Source organism: Lampetra fluviatilis, unplaced genomic scaffold (genome assembly GCF_964198595.1).
Source record: "Lampetra fluviatilis unplaced genomic scaffold, kcLamFluv1.1 SCAFFOLD_217, whole genome shotgun sequence".
NCBI classification, from domain to species: Eukaryota; Metazoa; Chordata; class Hyperoartia; order Petromyzontiformes; family Petromyzontidae; genus Lampetra; species Lampetra fluviatilis.
Window position 1 is genome coordinate 145,001 of NW_027621821.1, and position 14,785 is coordinate 159,785.

The 14,785-nt window shown below is 54.2% G+C and overlaps 1 long non-coding RNA gene across 1 annotated transcript in view; it reads right to left on the bottom strand.

Moving 5' to 3' along the window:
- The window catches only part of LOC144955737 (uncharacterized), a 37,971-nt gene extending 23,424 nt beyond the window's left edge, over positions 1–14,547 (bottom strand). Inside the window, exons 1-3 of the long non-coding RNA XR_013641794.1 lie at positions 14,497–14,547; positions 12,886–13,050; positions 9,169–9,238 (exon numbers count right to left, since the gene is read on the bottom strand). This is a non-coding gene — a long non-coding RNA (uncharacterized LOC144955737). The remainder of the gene's footprint in view (positions 1–9,168; positions 9,239–12,885; positions 13,051–14,496) is intronic.
- Between the last annotated feature and the right edge of the window lie 238 nt (positions 14,548–14,785).

Consider the following 14,785-nt stretch of genomic DNA (forward strand, 5'->3'; position numbering starts at 1 on the left):
GTACACACACACACACACAGTGTTACACACACACACACACACAGTGTTACACACACACACACAGTGTTACACACACACACACAGTGTTACACACACACACACAGTGTCACACACACACACACAGTGTTACACACACACACACAGTGTTACACACACACACACAGTGTTACACACACACACACACAGTGTTACACACACACACACACACAGTGTTACACACACACACACACAGTGTTACACACACACACACAGTGTTACACACACACACACAGTGTCACACACACACACACACAGTGTTACACACACACACACACAGTGTTACACACACACACACACAGTGTTACACACACACACACACAGTGTCACACACACACACACAGTGTTACACACACACACACAGTGTTACACACACACACACACACACAGTGTTACACACACACACACAGTGTTACACACACACACACAGTGTTACACACACACACACACACAGTGTTACACACACACACACAGTGTTACACACACACACACAGTGTTACACACACAGTGACACACACACACACACAGTGTCACACACACACACACAGTGTTACACACACACACACACAGTGTTACACACACACACACACAGTGTTACACACACACACACACAGTGTTACACACACACACACACAGTGTCACACACACACACACAGTGTTACACACACACACACACAGTGTTACACACACACACACAGTGTACACACACACACAGTGTCACACACACACACACAGTGTTACACACACACACACAGTGTTACACACACACACACACAGTGTTACACACACACACACACAGTGTCACACACACACACACACAGTGTTACACACACACACACACACAGTGTCACACACACACACACACACAGTGTCACACACACACACACACAGTGTTACACACACACACACACAGTGTTACACACACACACAGTGTCACACACACACACACAGTGTCACACACACACACACAGTGTCACACACACACACACACAGTGTTACACACACACACACACAGTGTTACACACACACACACAGTGTCACACACACACACACAGTGTCACACACACACACACAGTGTCACACACACACACACAGTGTCACACACACACACACAGTGTTACACACACACACACACAGTGTTACACACACACACACACACAGTGTCACACACACACACACAGTGTTACACACACACACAGTGTCACACACACACACACAGTGTTACACACACACACACAGTGTTACACACACACACACACAGTGTTACACACACACACAGTGTCACACACACACACAGTGTCACACACACACACACAGTGTCACACACACACACACAGTGTTACACACACACACACAGTGTCACACACACACACACAGTGTCACACACACACACACACAGTGTTACACACACACACACACAGTGTTACACACACACACAGTGTCACACACACACACAGTGTCACACACACACACACAGTGTTACACACACACACACACACAGTGTCACACACACACACACACAGTGTCACACACACACACACAGTGTCACACACACACACACACAGTGTTACACACACACACACACAGTGTTACACACACACACACAGTGTTACACACACACACACACAGTGTTACACACACACACACAGTGTTACACACACACACACACACACAGTGTTACACACACACACACACAGTGTCACACACACACACACACAGTGTCACACACACACACACAGTGTCACACACACACACACACAGTGTTACACACACACACACACAGTGTTACACACACACACACAGTGTTACACACACACACACAGTGTCACACACACACACACAGTGTTACACACACACACACAGTGTTACACACACACACACACAGTGTTACACACACACACACACAGTGTCACACACACACACACACAGTGTCACACACACACACACACACAGTGTCACACACACACACACAGTGTCACACACACACACACACAGTGTTACACACACACACAACACACACAGTGTCACACACACACACACAGTGTTACACACACACACACACAGTGTCACACACACACACAGTGTCACACACACACACACAGTGTTACACACACACACACACAGTGTCACACACACACACACACAGTGTTACACACACACACACAGTGTCACACACACACACACAGTGTTACACACACACACACAGTGTTACACACACACACACAGTGTTACACACACACACACAGTGTCACACACACACACAGTGTTACACACACACACACAGTGTTACACACACACACACAGTGTCACACACACACACACACAGTGTCACACACACACACACATACAGTGACACACACACACACAGTGTTACACACACACACACAATGTCACACACACACACACACAGTGTCACACACACACACAGTGTTACACACACACACACACAGTGTTACACACACACACACACAGTGTTACACACACACACACACAGTGTTACACACACACACACACACAGTGTCACACACACACACAGTGTTACACACACACACACAGTGTTACACACACACACACAGTGTTACACACACACACACAGTGTCACACACACACACACAGTGTTACACACACACACACAGTGTTACACACACACACACACAGTGTCACACACACACACACACAGTGTCACACACACACAGTGTTACACACACACACACAGTGTCACACACACACACACAGTGTTACACACACACACACACAGTGTTACACACACACACACACAGTGTCACACACACACACACACAGTGTCACACACACACACACACAGTGTTACACACACACACACAGTGTTACACACAGACACACACACAGTGTTACACACACACACACACAGTGTCACACACACACACACACACAGTGTCACACACACACACACACAGTGTTACACACACACACACACACACAGTGTTACACACACACACACAGTGTCACACACACACACACACAGTGTTACACACACACACACACACAGTGTCACACACACACACACAGTGTCACACACACACACACACAGTGTCACACACACACACAGTGTTACACACACACACACACACAGTGTCACACACACACACACAGTGTTACACACACACACACACACAGTGTCACACACACACACAGTGTCACACACACACACACAGTGTTACACACACACACACACAGTGTCACACACACACACAGTGTCACACACACACACACACAGTGTCACACACACACACAGTGTTACACACACACACACACAGTGTCACACACACACACAGTGTTACACACACACACACACACAGTGTTACACACACACACACACACACAGTGTTACACACACACACACAGTGTTACACACACACACACAGTGTTACACACACACACAGTGTTACACACACACACACACACAGTGTTACACACACACACACACAGTGTCACACACACACACACACAGTGTCACACACACACACACAGTGTTACACACACACACAGTGTTACACACACACACACACAGTGTTACACACACACACACAGTGTCACACACACACACACACACACAGTGTTACACACACACACAGTGTCACACACACACACACAGTGTTACACACACACACACAGTGTCACACACACACACACAGTGTCACACACACACACACAGTGTCACACACACACACACACAGTGTCACACACACACACAGTGTCACACACACACACACACACAGTGTTACACACACACACAGTGTCACACACACACACACACACACAGTGTCACACACACACACACACAGTGTTACACACACACACACACAGTGTTACACACACACACACACAGTGTTACACACACACACACACAGTGTTACACACACACACACACAGTGTTACACACACACACACACAGTGTTACACACACACACACACAGTGTTACACACACACACACAGTGTTACACACACACACACACAGTGTTACACACACACACACACAGTGTTACACACACACACACACAGTGTTACACACACACACACAGTGTCACACACACACACACACAGTGTCACACACACACACAGTGTTACACACACACACACACAGTGTTACACACACACACACAGTGTTACACACACACACACAGTGTCACACACACACACACAGTGTTACACACACACACACACAGTGTCACACACACACACACACAGTGTCACACACACACAGTGTTACACACACACACACAGTGTCACACACACACACACAGTGTTACACACACACACACACAGTGTTACACACACACACACACAGTGTCACACACACACACACACAGTGTTACACACACACACACAGTGTTACACACACACACACACAGTGTTACACACACACACACAGTGTCACACACACACACACACACAGTGTTACACACACACACACACAGTGTCACACACACACAGTGTCACACACACACACACACAGTGTCACACACACACACAGTGTTACACACACACACACACAGTGTCACACACACACACAGTGTCACACACACACACACAGTGTTACACACACACACACACAGTGTCACACACACACACAGTGTCACACACACACACACACAGTGTCACACACACACACAGTGTTACACACACACACACACAGTGTCACACACACACACAGTGTTACACACACACACACACAGTGTTACACACACACACACACAGTGTTACACACACACACACAGTGTCACACACACACACACAGTGTCACACACACACACACACAGTGTCACACACACACACACAGTGTTACACACACACACACACAGTGTTACACACACACACAGTGTTACACACACACACACACAGTGTCACACACACACACACAGTGTTACACACACACACACAGTGTCACACACACACACACACAGTGTTACACACACACACACACACAGTGTTACACACACACACACAGTGTTACACACACACACACAGTGTCACACACACACACACACAGTGTCACACACACACACACAGTGTTACACACACACACACAGTGTCACACACACACAGTGTCACACACACACACACAGTGTTACACACACACACACAGTGTCACACACACACACACACAGTGTCACACACACACACAGTGTTACACACACACACACACAGTGTCACACACACACACACAGTGTCACACACACACACACACAGTGTTACACACACACACACACAGTGTTACACACACACACACAGTGTACACACACACACACAGTGTTACACACACACACACACAGTGTTACACACACACACACAGTGTTACACACACACACACACAGTGTTACACACACACACACAGTGTTACACACACACACACACAGTGTCACACACACACACACAGTGTTACACACACACACACACACAGTGTTACACACACACACACAGTGTCACACACACACACACACAGTGTCACACACACACACACAGTGTCACACACACACACACAGTGTCACACACACACACACAGTGTTACACACACACACACACACAATGTCACACACACACACACAGTGTCACACACACACACACACAGTGTTACACACACACACACAGTGTCACACACACACACAGTGTTACACACACACACACAGTGTTACACACACACACACAGTGTTACACACACACACACACAGTGTTACACACACACACACAGTGTCACACACACACACAGTGTCACACACACACACACAGTGTTACACACACACACACAGTGTTACACACACACACACAGTGTTACACACACACACACACAGTGTCACACACACACACACACAGTGTTACACACACACACACAGTGTTACACACACACACACAGTGTTACACACACACACACAGTGTTACACACACACACACACACAGTGTTACACACACACACACAGTGTTACACACACACACACACAGTGTCACACACACACACAGTGTTACACACACACACACAGTGTCACACACACACACACACAGTGTCACACACACACACACAGTGTTACACACACACACACAGTGTTACACACACACACACAGTGTTACACACACACACACAGTGTTACACACACACACACAGTGTTACACACACACACAGTGTTACACACACACACACACAGTGTTACACACACACACACACAGTGTCACACACACACACACACAGTGTCACACACACACACACACAGTGTCACACACACACACACACACAGTGTCACACACACACACACAGTGTTACACACACACACACACAGTGTCACACACACACACACACACAGTGTCACACACACACACACAGTGTTACACACACACACAGTGTCACACACACACACAGTGTCACACACACACACACAGTGTCACACACACACACACAGTGTTACACACACACACAGTGTTACACACACACACACAGTGTCACACACACACACACAGTGTCACACACACACACACAGTGTCACACACACACACAGTGTCACACACACACACACACAGTGTCACACACACACACAGTGTCACACACACACACACACACACAGTGTCACACACACACACACAGTGTCACACACACACACAGTGTCACACACACACACAGTGTCACACACACACACAGTGTCACACACACACAGTGTTACACACACACACACAGTGTTACACACACACACACACTACACGCTGGTTAGACACAAGCCACATTACCTGATGATGTCATTGACTGAGAAATGTCGATTACCAATCCTGGGACATGAGACACACACATAGACACACACATAGACACACACACAGACACACACACAGACACACACATAGACACACACACACACACAGTGACACACACACATAGACACACACACACAGTGACACACACACATAGACACACACAGTGACACACACACATAGACACACACACACAGTGACACACACACATAGACACACACAGTGACACACACACACACAGTGACACACACATAGACACACACACACAGACACACACACAGTCACACACAGACACAGTGACACACACACACACACAGACACACACAGTGACACACACACACACAGTGACACACACACACACACAGTCACACACAGACACACACACAGTCACACACAGACACAGTGACACACACACACACACAGACACACACAGTGACACACACACAGACACAAACATAGACACACACATAGACACACACACACAGACACACACACAGTCACACACAGACACAGTGACACACACAAAGATCAAAGATAAAGACAAAGATCCCCCGTATAGCCTTAACAGACTGTAGGGGCAAGTGCTGTTAGCGAGCACCTATGAAGGCCAGAACGGCACACGAGGGGGGTGGGTGGCCAGCACCACGCCCGACCGCCTTTGTCTCCCCAGTGGCGATGTTTACACACCGCACCAGGTACTCATTTAAGGCTGAGTCGACCTAGGGGAGGCCCAGGACCGGTTCAGATAATCGTCACTGGTGTTAGCCGTGAGAGGGAATCGAACCCGGGTCGCCAGGTTCATAGCGCAGCGCGCTAACCGCTACACTACCGCTCCCCACACACACACACACAGTGACACACACACACACACAGACACACACAGTGACACACACACAGACACAGACACACACAGTGACACACACACACACACAGACACACACAGTGACACACACACAGACACAAACATAGACACACACAGTGACACACACACACACAGTCACACACAGACACACACACAGTCACACACAGACACAGTGACACACACACACACAGACACACACAGTGACACACACACAGACACAAACATAGACACACACATAGACACACACACACACAGTGACACACACACAGTGACACACACACAGTGACACACACACACACACAGACACACACAGTGACACACACACAGACACAAACATAGACACACACATAGACACACACACACACAGTGACACACACACACACACAGACACACACAGTGACACACACACACACACAGACACACACAGTGACACACACACACACAGACACACACATAGACACACACATAGACACACACATAGACACACACATAGACACACACACATAGACACAGACACACACACAGACACACACACAGACACAGACACACACAGACACACACACACATAGACACACACACACATAGACACACACATAGACACACACACACACATAGACACAGACACACACATAGACACACACACACATAGACACACACACAGTGACACACAAACACAGTGACACACACATAGACACACACAAAGACAAAGCTCCCCCAGGTAGCCTCTAGCGGGCTGTAGTTAGTGTGGGTGTGATGGTGGTGGTAGTGGTGGTAGTGAGTAGTGGTGTAGTGGTTGTTGTGGTGGTGTAGTGGTTGTGGTAGTTGTGGTTGTAGTGGTTGTGGTTGCTGTTGTTGTTGTTGTGGTTGTTGTTGTTGTGGTTGTTGTGGTTATTGTTGTAGTTGTTGTTGTAATTGTTGTGGTATTTGTGGTTGTTGTTGTGGTAGTTGTTGTTGTTGCTGTTGTGGTTGTTGTTGTGGTTGTTGTTGTGGTAGTTGTGGTTGTTGTGGTTGTTGTTGTTGTGGTAGTTGTGGTTGTTGTTGTTGTTGTTGTGGTTGTGGTTGTTGTGGTAGTTGTTGTTGTGGTTGTTGTTGTGGTTGTTGTTGTGGTTGCTGTTGTGGTTGTTGTTGTGGTTGTTGTTGTGGTTGTTGTTGTTGTTGTTGTAGTAGTTGTGGTTGTTGTGGTAGTTGTTGTTGTAGTAGTTGTGGTTGTTGTTGTTGTAGTTGTTGTGGTTGTTGTTGTGGTTGTTGTTGTTGTTGTGGTTGTTGTTGTGGTTGTTGTTGTGGTTGCTGTTGTGGTTGTTGTTGTGGTTGTTGTTGTTGTTGTTGTTGTGGTTGTTGTTGTTGTTGTTGTTGTAGTAGTTGTGGTTGTTGTGGTTGTTGTTGTTGTTGTTGTTGTTGTTGTTGTTGTTGTGGTTGTTGTTATGGTTGTTGTTGTTGTTGTTGTGGTTGTTGTTGTTGTTGTTGTTGTAGTAGTTGTGGTTGTTGTGGTTGTTGTTGTTACCTGCGAGTGCCGCTTCTGTTCGGGCTGGGCGCAGTCTCCTCATCGCTGTCGTCACCACCACCAACAACAACTACAACAACAACAACAACCACAACAACAACAACAACCACAACCACAACAACAACAACAACTACAACAACAACAACAACCACTACAACCACCACAACAACTACAACAACAACAACAACCACTACAACCACCACCACTACAACAACAACCACAACAATCCACTGCAACAACCACAGGGGAGACACGGGGAGAGACACGGGGAGAGACACGGGGGAGAGACACGGGGGGAGACACGGGGAGAGACACGGGGGGAGACACGGGGAGAGACACGGGGGGAGACACGGGGAGAGACACGGGGGGAGACACGGGGAGAGACACGGGGGGAGACGCGGGGGGAGACACGGGGAGACACGGGGAGAGACACGGGGAGAGACACGGGGGGAGACACGGGGAGAGACACGGGGGGAGACGCGGGGGGGGGGGGAGACACGGGGAGACACGGGGGGAGACACGGGGAGAGACACGGGGGGAGACACGGGGAGAGACACGGGGGGAGACGCGGGGGGAGACACGGGGAGACACGGGGAGAGACACGGGGAGAGACACGGGGGGAGACACGGGGGGAGACACGGGGGGAGACACGGGGAGAGACACGGGGGGAGACACGGGGAGAGACACGGGGGGAGACACGGGGGGGAGACACGGGGAGAGACACGGGGGGAGACACGGGGGGGGACCCGGGGAGAGACACGGGGGGAGACACGGGGGGGGGGGGGAGACACGGGGAGACACGGGGAGACACGGGGAGAGACACGGGGGGAGACACGGGGGGGGGGGGGAGACACGGGGAGAGACACGGGGGAGACACGGGGGGAGACACGGGGAGAGACACGGGGGGAGACACGGGGGGGGGGGAGACACGGGGAGACACGGGGAGACACGGGGGAGAGACACGGGGGGAGACACGGGGAGAGACACGGGGGGAGACACGGGGGGGGGGGGGAGACACGGGGAGACACGGAGAGACACGGGGAGAGACACGGGGGGAGACACGGGGGGGGGGGGGAGACACGGGGAGAGACACGGGGGAGAGACACGGGGGGGGGGGGGAGACACGGGGGGAGACACGGGGGGAGACACGGGGGGAGACACGGGGGGGGGGGGAGACACGGGGGGAGACACGGGGGAGACACGGGGGGAGACACGGGGGAGAGACACGGGGAGAGACACGGGGGGAGACACGGGGAGAGACACGGGGGGAGACACGGGGGGGGGGGAGACACGGGGAGACACGGGGAGACACGGGGAGAGACACGGGGGGAGACACGGGGGGGGGGGGGGAGACACGGGGAGAGACACGGGGGAGAGACACGGGGGGGAGACACGGGGAGAGGACACGGGGGGAGACACGGGGAGAGACATGGGGGAGACACGGGGGGAGACACGGGGGGAGACACGGGGAGAGACACGGGGGGAGACACGGGGGGGGGGGGAGACACGGGGAGACACAGGGAGACACGGGGAGAGACACGGGGGGAGACACGGGGAGAGACACGGGGGGAGACACGGGGGGGGGGGGAGACACGGGGAGACACAGGGAGACACGGGGAGAGACACGGGGGGAGACACGGGGGGGGGGGGAGACACGGGGAGAGACACGGGGGAGAGACACGGGGGGGGAGACACGGGGAGAGACACGGGGGGGAGACACGGGGGAGAGACACGGGGGGAGACACGGGGGGGGGAGACACGTGGGGGAGACACGGGGGAGAGACACGGGGGGAGACGCGGGGGGGGAGACACGTGGGGGAGACACGGGGGAGAGACACGGGGGAGAGACACGGGGGGGAGACACGGGGGAGAGACACGGGGGGAGACACGGGGGGAGACACAGGGAGAGACTCGGGGAGAGACACGGGGGGAGACACGGGGAGAGACACGGGGGGAGACACGGGGGGGGAGACACGGGGGGAGACACGGGGGGGGACACGGGGAGAGACACGGGGGGAGACACGGGGAGAGGACACGGGGGGAGACACGGGAGAGACACGGGGGGAGACGCGGGGGGAGACACGGGGAGACACGGGGAGAGACACGGGGAGAGACACGGGGGGGAGACACGGGGAGAGACACGGGGGGAGACACGGGGGGAGACACGGGGAGAGACACGGGGAGAGACACGGGGAGAGACACGGGGAGAGACACGGGGGGAGACACGGGGGAGACACGGGGGAGACACGGGGAGAGACACGGGGGGAGACACGGGAGAGACACGGGGGGAGACACGGGGGGAGACACGGGGAGAGACACGGGGGGCGGAGACACGGGGGGGGACACGGGGAGAGACACGGGGGGAGACACGGGGGGGGGGGGGAGACACGGGGAGACACGGGGAGACACGGGGAGAGACACGGGGGGAGACACGGGGGGGGGGGGAGACACGGGGAGAGACACGGGGGAGACACGGGGGGAGACACGGGGAGAGACACGGGGGGAGACACGGGGGGGGGGGGAGACACGGGGAGACACGGGGAGACACGGGGAGAGACACGGGGGGAGACACGGGGAGAGACACGGGGGGAGACACGGGGGGGGGGGGGAGACACGGGGGAGACACGGGGGAGACACGGGGAGAGACACGGGGGGAGACACGGGGGGGGGGACCGGGGAGACACGGGGAGAGACACGGGGAGAGACACGGGGGGGGGGGGAGACACGGGGGAGACACGGGGGGAGACACGGGGGGAGACACGGGGGGGGGGGGGAGACACGGGGGAGACACGGGGGGAGACACGGGGGGAGACACGGGGAGAGACACGGGGAGAGACACGGGGGGGGAGACACGGGGAGAGACACGGGGGGGAGACACGGGGGGGGGGGGAGACACGGGGAGACACGGGGAGACACGGGGAGAGACACGGGGGGAGACACGGGGGGGGGGGGAGACACGGGGAGAGACACGGGGAGAGACACGGGGGGGGGAGACACGGGGAGAGACACGGGGGGAGACACGGAGACACGGGGAGAGACATGGGGAGACACGGGGGGAGACACGGGGGGAGACACGGGGAGAGACACGGGGGGAGACACGGGGGGGGGGGGGGAGACACGGGGAGACACAGGGAGACACGGGGAGAGACACGGGGGGAGACACGGGGAGAGACACGGGGGGAGACACGGGGGGGGGGGGGAGACACGGGGAGACACAGGGAGACACGGGGAGAGACACGGGGGGAGACACGGGGGGGGGGGGAGACACGGGGAGAGACACGGGGGAGAGACACGGGGGGGGAGACACGGGGAGAGACACGGGGGGAGACACGGGGAGAGACACGGGGGGAGACACGGGGGGGGAGACACGTGGGGGAGACACGGGGGAGAGACACGGGGGGAGACGCGGGGGGGGAGACACGTGGGGGAGACACGGGGGAGAGACACGGGGAGAGACACGGGGGGAGACACGGGGAGAGACACGGGGGGGAGACACGGGGGGAGACACAGGGAGAGACTCGGGGAGAGACACGGGGGGAGACACGGGGAGAGACACGGGGGGAGACACGGGGGGGGAGACACGTGGGGGAGACACGGGGGAGAGACACGGGGGGAGACGCGGGGGGAGACGCGGGGGGGGGGAGACACGTGGGGGAGACACGGGGGAGAGACACGGGGAGAGACACGGGGGGGAGACACGGGGAGAGCAAATCTCACCATTTGCTGATCCAGCTGATGATGATGTTGATGGTATAGCTGCTGATGTTGATGATGGTGTTGATGATGCTGATGATGCTGCTGCTGCTGATGTTGATGGTGCTGCTGATGATGATGTTGATGGTGCTGATGATGTTGGTGCATCATCATCATCAGCAGCTGCTGCTGTGGATTGAAAACAGAAGGGTGAGTGCGGTGGTGAGTGTGGTGGTGAGTGTGGTGGTGAGTGTGGTGGTGAGTGTGGTGGTGAGTGCGGTGGTGAGTGTGGTGGTGAGTGTGGTGGTGAGTGTGGTGGTGAGTGTGGTGGTGAGTGTGGTGGTGAGTGTGGTGGTGAGTGTGGTGGTGAGTGTGGTGGTGAGTGTGGTGGTGAGTGTGGTGGTGAGTGTGGTGGTGAGTGTGGTGGTGAGTGTTTAGGTGAGTGTGGTGGTGAGTGTGGTGGTGAGTGTGGTGGTGAGTGTGGTGGTGAGTGTAGTGGTGAGTGTGGTGGTGAGTGTGGTGGTGAGTGTGGTGGTGAGTGTGGTGGTGAGTGTGGTGGTGAGTGTGGTGGTGAGTGTTTAGGTGAGTGTGGTGGTGAGTGTGGTGGTGAGTGTGGTGGTGAGTGTGGTGGTGAGTGTAGTGGTGAGTGTGGTGGTGAGTGTGGTGGTGAGTGTGGTGGTGAGTGTGGTGGTGAGTGTGGTGGTGAGTGTAGTGGTGAGTGTGGTGGTGAGTGTGGTGGTGAGTGTGGTGGTGAGTGTTTAAGTGAGTGTGGTGGTGAGTGTAGTGGTGAGTGTGGTGGTGAGTATAGTGGTGAGTGTGGTGGTGAGTGTGGTGGTGAGTGTGGTGGTGAGTGTGGTGGTGAGTGTAGTGGTGAGTGTAGTGGTGAGTGTAGTGGTGAGTGTGGTGGTGAGTGTGGTGGTGAGTGTGGTGGTGAGTGTAGTGGTGAGTGTGGTGGTGAGGTGTGTGTGGTGAGTGTGGTGGTGTGAGTGTGAGTGAGTGGTGAGTGTGGTGGTGAGTGTAGGTGGTGAGTGTAGTGGTGAGTGTAGTGGTGAGTGTGGTGGTGAGTGTGTGAGTGTAGTGGTGAGTGTGGTGGTGAGTGTGGTGGTGAGTGTGTGGTGAGTGTGGTGGTGAGTGTAGTGGTGAGTGTGGTGGTGAGTGTGGTGGTGAGTGTAGGTGGTGAGTGTGGTGGTGAGTGTAGGTGGTGAGTGTAGGGTGGTGAGTGTGGTGGTGAGTGTGTGGTGGTGTGGTGGTGAGTGTGGTGGTGAGTGGTGGTGAGTGTGGTGGTGAGTGTGGTGGTGAGTGTGTGGTGAGTGTGGTGGTGAGTGTGGTGGTGAGTGTGGTGGTGAGTGTAGTGGTGAGTGTGGTGGTGAGTGTGGTGGTGAGGTGGTGGTGAGTGTGGTGGTGAGTGTGGTGGTGGTGAGTGTGGTGGTGAGTGTGGTGGTGAGTGTGGTGGTGAGTGTGGTGGTGAGTGTGGTGGTGTGTGTGGTGTGAGTGGTGGTGGTGAGTGTGGTGGTGAGTGTGGTGGTGAGTGTAGTGGTGAGTGTAGTGGTGAGTGTAGTGGTGAGTGTGAGTGGTGAGTGTGAGTGGTGAGTGTGGTGGTGAGTGTGGTGGTGAGTGTGGTGGTGGTGAGTTTACCAGATTCATCTTCAGCTCTTCTCCCCAAGGAAAATGAACTTTGTTGAGACCTGTGGAGAGAGATTACACTCACCACCCACTCACCACCACACTCACCACCACACTCACCACCACACTCACCACCACACTCACCACCACACTCACCACCACACTCACCACCACACTCACCACCACACTCACCACCACACTCACCACCCACTCACCACTACACTCACCACTACACTCACCACCACACTCACCACCACACTCACCCACTCACCCACCCACTCACCACTACACTCACCACCAC